This window comes from Arachis duranensis, chromosome 7 (genome assembly GCF_000817695.3).
Source record: "Arachis duranensis cultivar V14167 chromosome 7, aradu.V14167.gnm2.J7QH, whole genome shotgun sequence".
NCBI classification, from domain to species: Eukaryota; Viridiplantae; Streptophyta; class Magnoliopsida; order Fabales; family Fabaceae; genus Arachis; species Arachis duranensis.
This window is the reverse complement of record NC_029778.3, coordinates 71,830,807-71,838,995: the sequence shown is the minus strand read 5'-3', so window position 1 is coordinate 71,838,995 and position 8,189 is coordinate 71,830,807.

Below are 8,189 nucleotides of genomic sequence, written 5' to 3'. Positions count from 1 at the left end.
CCCTATCATGATTACTACCAAGAACCACCTCAATACACACCCTCTCTATACCCTTACCAAGAAGAACCACCTTCCTACTATGAACCCTTTCTCCAAAGTGATGAACCCTCCTATACACCCTAAGTCCCAACGGACAATTCTCTTACTGTGCTACTTCAATGACAAGAGGCCATGCAAAGGAATGCACTAGAGTTTGTGGCTAACTTGACCGAGGTAGTGGACACTTTAGCCTACCGATGTTTGAACACTCAAGGCACTTCCGTGGCCGCATACGAAAGATCAAAAGAAGAGCAAAGCATGAAAGAGAGCTTAGAAAGACCGGTGGAAAGTGAGGAATTTAATTTTGTGTTGGAACAATTGGAGGAAGCCATAATTGTTGAAGAAAAGGAAGAAGTGGTTGAAGATTTAGAAGATGCGGAACCACCATGGAAACCTCAAGAACCTCTCTCCAAGAAGCTTAATATCGATGTTGAGGAGGGTGTACAACCTCCAAAGCATATCATAGTTGAAAACATTGAAGAGGGTAATCAAGAGGAAGATTTCATCATTGATGAATTCCTATCCAAAATGGAATCTTCTCCCATGGAATTTGAAATTGAAGTTATTGAAGACAACTCACCATCAAGGCATATTGATGACCTTGTTGAAGACTCTTCCAATGAATGTGAAGCCGATGTTGAAGTAGATTTCACACAACCTCCCAAGTTTGACTTGATTGATGATGAGGAGGATTTGGAAGAAGTCGACAAGTAAGACAATTTTGAAGAAAGTTGTCAAGAGGTGGAAATCACTAAGGAAGAGCATGAGGGAGTAGACCTCGCATTGTCTAAGTATGGGGAAGTCACCCCTCTTAAGTCACCATCTAACATAATATTCAAGTGGGTAAAATTCCTATCCTTAAACTTTACTTTCTCACTTGAAAATGGTTTGATTGAAAATGATGGTCAACTTAGAGCTCTTTGTAGAACTAAGAGTAGAAGGGAGTTGTGTAGTGGTAGGAAGTTTGATATTAAGCTCATCAAGGTCAAGTTTTCAAGGCATACGGACCATGATTGGATGAATGCCACTTTGTATGGGTCTAGAAGGAAAAGTTGGTGCTAAAGAGAATTCTATGTATCAACCACCCGGATGGAAGAATCATGATGATCAACTAGAAGATGGGTGTGAAAATAAGATATGGAATCCCGGATCAAAACATGAAGGTCAACCATGGGAGCTCATATCTTGGGTAGAACTTCACCCAAGCTTGGTGAAGATGGTTGGAATTTCTGTCAACCATTTGAGGAACAAAGATCCTTGGAGATTCAAGGATGAGTACAAGCATAAGCCACCATGGCAAAGAGCTTCCCAAATGTCCAACTTAAGGACTTAAACTGAAAGTGCTAGGTGGGAGACATCCCACCATGGTAAACTCTTTCCACTCTCTTTTAGCTTTGATTAATAAGTGAATTGAGTTACTATTCTGAGGGTTACCTGAAACTGTAGATTGATCTCGGTCGAGATCTTCTGTGCTGCTTGGAGATGACGTGTCCGGCGTGTAGGTGGTGACCAAAGCTGTCGCGTCCGATTTGTTGAACTGTCAATGCTGCTGATCCTTTGACACCGGAGGGTGGTGGTACCTGCAAGGGACTCTGATGCTTAAGTTAGCAAGGGTATTAAACAGGTTTTTAGTAGAATCAGAGTATGAGTTATACCTGGGTGCTCCAGTGTATTTATAATGGCGTATAACGACCTTCTTAGATAAGATAAGTTAGTTATCTTATCTTATCTTTATCTTTCGAGTGAGGTCATCTTATCTTCAAGGGAACCGCCCTTCTCTCTGTAGGCTGGGGCTGCCTTTGGATTTGGGTCGTGTTCCTCTATTTGGGCCCTTTACTCAGCTTTCCTGGAAATTTGGCCAAGCTCTTTGAGAAGAGGTCGGATAGTCTAACCCGAAGAGGTCGGTCGCTTTGTCGCCAAGCATTCCGGGTCGGACAGCTTGACCCAGGGTATGAACAGTACCCCTGCTCGAGCTTGGTCTTTATTTTGGAGGTCGAGTCTTAGTTTTAGGACTTTGAACCTTCTCGGGTGAAGCCAAACTCGAGCATTTTGTCGATTTTATCTTTGTAGAGTTCTTTTTTTGAATGCGGAACGTTTCTTCTTTCGTTTCCTCTGAAAGCGCGCGCTTTTGTATTAGCGTCCTAGCCTTGGGAATGCACGAGGGTTTTAATGCCCTCATTAATTGGTTTTTGATGCTCCGTTTCTCTTGACTTTTATTTTGAATTTTATTCTCAAGAAACGGTTTTCTCTTTTTTGTAACTTCCCTCTTTTCTTCGTTCTTCTGTTTCACCTGGAGCTTGTTTTTTCATTTTTCGATGGTGTGTCTTGCACTTTGCTCAAAGGAAGATTTCTTCGCTTTGGCTTCCGCCTTTCTTCAGAGCTCTTTCTCCTTCCTCCAGGTTGGTTTTTCTCTTTCGTCGTTTTGCCTTTGGTTTTTGATAAAGATTTGATTTTTCTCTTGAAGTGCATGCTGGAAAATCTGAATCTTGTCGTATCACTGTGCGCCTTCTTGTTTACTGTTTGGGGGTTTTTCTTACTTTTGAAATGGTCGCTCTGTATTCTAGGATTCATACTGCTTGTTTTTCTTCTTTTTGCAAACTGCATGAACCTGCTTATTTTCCCGGAAGATTGCTCCTTTGATGTTTTTCGTCATGCTGATAGCTTTCTTTGCTGATGAATCCCGTAAAAGAACTTTTTCTTTTGATGGCTCATTTTGATTTTCTTCACGTTTTTTACTTTTTGTTTGTTGATAAGCTAAGACTGTGAATTTGGAAGGTAGCTATTTTGATGGCTTTCTGGGGTAATGACTTTCTTTTCTTTTTGGGATGTTGCTTTCTGAAAAAGGGTTTCTCTTTGTCTTTGCTGCGAGTTTTGTTGGGACGTTAGTCTTGTAGATTTTTCTGAATCCTTGTTCCCTGATTGCCTCCAAAGGATGCCCCTGGATCTTTTTGGTGGGGGTCCTGGGGTTTTTTTTGCTGTTTGTACTGTGTTGGACTATGCTGGCTGAGTTATTTTGATTTCGTCCGAGATGTTTTTCAGTAATCCAATCTCCTTTTCTTGTTTGTAAGACTAGTTGGCCATGTCTTCTCGCAAAAATATTGTAGAGACGTCCTCTAAGGTCCCTGAGGGGATGTCCGATTTGTTGGACTCCCTTGTTTTGATGTGTGTTTCTGTGGTAAATGCTGAATTCTGTGTGGAGCTTAGGAAACATCACCGTCTCTGTAAGAGTAGAGATCAAGAGAGGAATTATAAATTGGTGGCACCTGACTCAGAGGAGAGGGTTTGCTTCCCTGTCCTGACCCAGGGGGAGCGCCTTTCTTTTATGCTTACGACTATTTTTTCAACCAGTTAGACATCACTTTTCCCTTTACTTCGTTTGAGACCGACTTGTTGTGGTCGTGTAATGTAGCTCTGTCCCAGCTTCATCCGAACTCCTGGGACTTTATTAAGATTTTTCAGCTTCTTTGCCAAGAATTGGATGTTACCCCTTCTCAAACTCTTTTCCTTTATTTGTTTGTTTTAACGAAGCCCGATATTTCTTCAAAAAAGAAAGCCTCGTGGGTTTTTTTTAGATCTGCACAAGGACATAAGGTTTTTACCATGTATGACGAGTCTTTTAGGGACTTCAAGAATTATTTCTTCAAGGTTCGAGCTGTTGAGGGAGCTCGCCCCTTTTTTCTGGAAGCGAATGGTGAGCCATCTTTCCCTCTGCATTGGCAGCAGAATGTAGTAGTATCCCGATATACGTGAGAAATGCTCGAGAAGATTGAGCAGGCCTTTGTAACAGTTTTGGAGGACCTTTGTGGGGAACCTCCTCATTTGGATACTAAAAAATCTTTGAGGGACCCCTCCCTCGTCCGAGCTGCGTTGGGTATTACTTGATATATATTGTTTCTTGTTTTTGCTTTCTCCTTCTTTCCCGATCTGTAAAACTGAAGTTTTTCATTTTTCAGAGATGGCCAAGAATAATGATGCGATGAAGGCCTTCAAAAAGGCGAGAAAAGCTACTGTAGCTCAAAACATCTCGACCCAGGCGGATGGGGAAGGGTCCTCTCAGGTCTCATTGAAGCCGTCTGTGCCGAGTTCCCCTGGCCCGAGAAGAATGATCCCTACTCCTCGGGTTTGTTTAGTGGATCCTCCACAGTCTTCTACTGCTGCTGTGGTTTCTTCTATGGTCGTCCCTCCTTCCAAAAGACATCAAACTGTCGAACCCTTCAATCTGGATGCGCCTGATTTTGACCCCATTGGTTTTGTCGACCAGCAAATTGGTCCTTATGGTGCCCTCTCTATGGATGATGTTTCTCTCCTTCATCACTTAGATTTTATAACTCGAAGCAGCATTAAGATGGCACATATGGGAGCTGCAATGTACCAAACTGCCCAAAATCTTCCCCTTCATGCCATCAAGGCCTTTATGGAGGAGGCTAAGCGAGAGTTCGACCGGATGAAGGGTCTAAAGGAGGAGCTCGAAGTGAAAGTGACCAAACTGGAGAAGGAGCTGGAGGGAGAGAAGGCTAGCTCCCTTGCCTTGGCGGCTTCTGTGAGGTTGGCTGAGGACACGGCATTGAGGCACAAAGAAAGCTACATCACGACCTACCGGGAAGTGATGCGTCTTAGGGAGGAGTTAGAGTCGGCTCGGGTTGATTATTCTGAGCTACAAGGTCACCTTGTAGGCAGCATAAATACTGCTTATGAGAACTTGAAGGAGCAGGTTCAGGTTCTTGCCCCGGAGGTCGACCTTGCTCTATTTAGTTTGGATAATGTTTTGAAGGATGGCAAGATTGTCCCTGACAATCCTGATGATGATGATGTTGAGCCTCCCTCTGAGGTCGTTCATCCCGAATTAGATCCTGATTACTAAATCTTGAATAGGGATGACGAGACAGTGGATGCAGTGCCTCTCCAGACTCGCCCTCCTTCACCCCGTGTTGATGCTGCCGAGAAGCCTTCGGATGTTAACTGAATTTTCTAATTGTTTGTGTAGATAGCCTGGCTTGTGGGCTTTTAAACTCTTTATTTTGTAAATGATGTTTGATGACTGTTGACACTCTTTTAGTTGCTTGTTTAGCAACTTTATTTTGAAAAACAAAGTAGTTTCCAAGCCTTTGGGGCTGATTTTGGTGGCCTCTAAAGCTTGCTATTATTATAACTAGTAGTTTTTATATTATGTCTGTCTGCACTCGTCTTGGTACCTTCTTAGGTTTTGGGAGTGTTGGAACTTTTCATTGTCTGACCTCTTTGGATTGGCTTCATTCCTTTGCCTGATGTTATTTCCAGCAATTCGTTTTGTTTGGACTTTGTTCAGGTCTTTATTAGGAATTACTTTGTATAACGCTGAGGTCGCCGATTTCGTCATGTCAATTTTGTCCAAGTTGTTGTTAGTAACCCTCTTTTTTGGACCTTGTTTAGGTCTCTTTCAGGGATTACTTTTGTAGCTTTATGTTTTGGGCCGACTTTATCATGTCGGTCTTGTTCCGGGGGTTACCTGAAACTGTAGGTCGATCTCGGACGAGATCTTCTGTACTGGTCGGAACGGGGGTATCCGATTTGTAGGACTTGATGGAGGTGCTGATTCCTTCGTCTCCGGAGGGTGGGGGTACCTGCAAGGGACTCCAATGCTTAAGTTAGCAAGGGTAGTACAAATAAAAATAAGAGAGGATAGGCTCATTAAAAAAGATAGGAAGAATTGTCCTATAAGTAATTGAGTGTGAGAGCCAAATGAATTGAAAGATTCATGTTTGGTTTGGGTGCGTAAATAAAAAAAAAGATGGACCAACCTTTTCTTTGTCAAGAGTGGTATCCTTTATTCAAATTAAATTAATTCTTTTTTTATTTATTTACCCTCGAATAAAAATAAAATAAAAAAGGAACTTCATGTTTGTATCACAGAAAGTTTAACGAACTCACTATTTGCTAAAAATTGCCTCTGTAACGTGAAGAAATCGATCAGGTATTTAGTAGAATCAAAGTATGAGTTATACCTGGGTGCTCCAGTGTATTTATAATGGCGTAGAGTGACCTTCTTAGATAAGATAAGTTAGTTTATCTTATCTTATCTCTATCTTATCTTCAATTTAGGTCATCTTATCTTCAAGGGAACCGCCCTTCTCTCTGTAGGCTTGGGCTGCCTTAGGATTTGGGGCGTGTTCCTCTATTTCGGCCCTTTTTTGGGCTTTTCCGTGATTTGGCCGAGCTCTTTGAGAAGAGGTCGGTTTGTCTTGACCTGAAGAGGTCAGTCGCTTTGTCTGTAGAACATCCCTAGGTCGGACAGCTCGACCCCGGGTATGAACAGTGTCCCTGCTCGAGCTCGGTCTTCCTTTGGAGGTAGAGTCTTAGTTTTTAGGACTTCGAACCTTCTCGGGTGGAGCCGAACTCGAGCAATTTGTCGACTTCATCTTTGTAGAGTTCCTTTGAATGCGGAACGTTTCGCTTCCTCTGAGAGCGCGCGCTTTTGTATTAGCGTCCTAACCTTGGGAATGTGCGAGGGTTTAAATGCCCTCATTAATTGGTTTTTTAATGCCCCTATTTTCTCTTGGTTTCCTTTATTTCAAATTTTGTATCCAAAAGACGATTTTCCTTTTCCCATAACTTTCCTTTTTTTTCACTGTTTCCTGTTCTGCATTTCTTATTTTCTTCCTGTGACGTTTTGGCATTCACTGGTGCTTCTACTTCACAGTCAATCCTTGCTGCTCTGCTCTTCAGCTTTTTCTTTCAAAGCTTTCCTCCTTCTTCCAGGTTGGTTCTGCTTTTGATTCTTTGATGATGCTCTGATTTTGTATGTTGGAAAGTTTTGAACCTTTTCCTTAGTTTCTGTACTTGGTTTATTGCTGTGATGCTTGTTTCCTAGTCTTCTTTCGTCCTTATGTATGCTTTGGGTGATTTTCCTGGTTCTGGCTTCTTTTTAGGGTTGATTTCCGTACTGCTATTTCGAAAAAGGTTGCTCCTTTGATAACTTGTTTGCTTCATTGATGATTTTGCTATACTGGTTGATGATTGTTCTTCGATAGAGATGATGGTTTTTGATGACTTTCTTCTGACTTTTCGCCTTTTTCTTCTCGGGACGCTCGTTTTGTTTGAAAGAGGGTTTTATCTTTGTAGCTTTTTCTGGGACTTTACTCTGTCATTGCCTCCAAAGGATGCCCCTGGACCTTGTTGTCCGTCTTGGGGTTTTTCTTTTACTGTTTTTGTGTGCTTAAGGTCGCATTTGTTCGAGTTGCTTCCTTTTTGTCCGAACTTGCTTTTTGGGGTTAGTAACCCGTTTCCTTTTCTTTGTTGGATTAGTTGGCCATGTCGTCTCGCAAAAATATTGTCGAGGCGTCCTCTAAGGTACCTGAAGGGATGTTCGAGTGGTTGGACTCCCTGGTGTTGTTGTGTGTATTGCTAGCTAATGCAGAATTCTGTACAGAGCTTAGGAAACACCATCGAATCTGTAGTAGTGAGAATCAAGAACGCAACTATGAGTTGGTGGAACCTGATTCTGATGACATGGTCTATTTTCCTACTTTGACCCAGGGAGAGCATCCTTTCTTTTATGCATACGATTTCTTCTTTAGCCAGATAGATATTACCCTTCCTTTTACTTCCTTTGAGACCGACCTGTTGTGGTCTTGCAACGTGGCCCCATCTCAGCTTCATCCAAATTCTTAGGGCTTTATCAAGATTTTTCAGATGGTTTGTCATGAGTTTGGTGTCAAACCATCTTTAACCCTTTTTCTGTATCTTTTTGTGTTGTCCAAGCCTGGGACTACCAAAAAGAAAGCTTCTTGGATTCCTTTTAGGTCGGTCCAGGGACATAAAGTCTTCTCCATGTATGATGAGTCTTTCTGCGATTTTAAGAATTATTTTTTCAAGATCCGAGCTATTGAAGGAGCTCGTCCTTTCTTCCTGGATGAGAATGGCGAGCCTCGTTTTCCTTTAAAGTGGCAGAGGAATGTAGTTGTGTCTAGGTATACCTGGGAGATGTTAGACGAGGTCGAGCAGGCCTTTGTCGCTGCTTTAGAAGATATTTGGGGGGAACCTCCTCATCTTCAGACCAAGAAGTTTCTGGGGATCCATCCTTGATTCGTGATGTGCTGGGTATTTTATAAACTGTACTCCCATGTCATTTGTTTTCTGCTTTCCTTTCTGGATATTCATAAGTCGCTTGTATT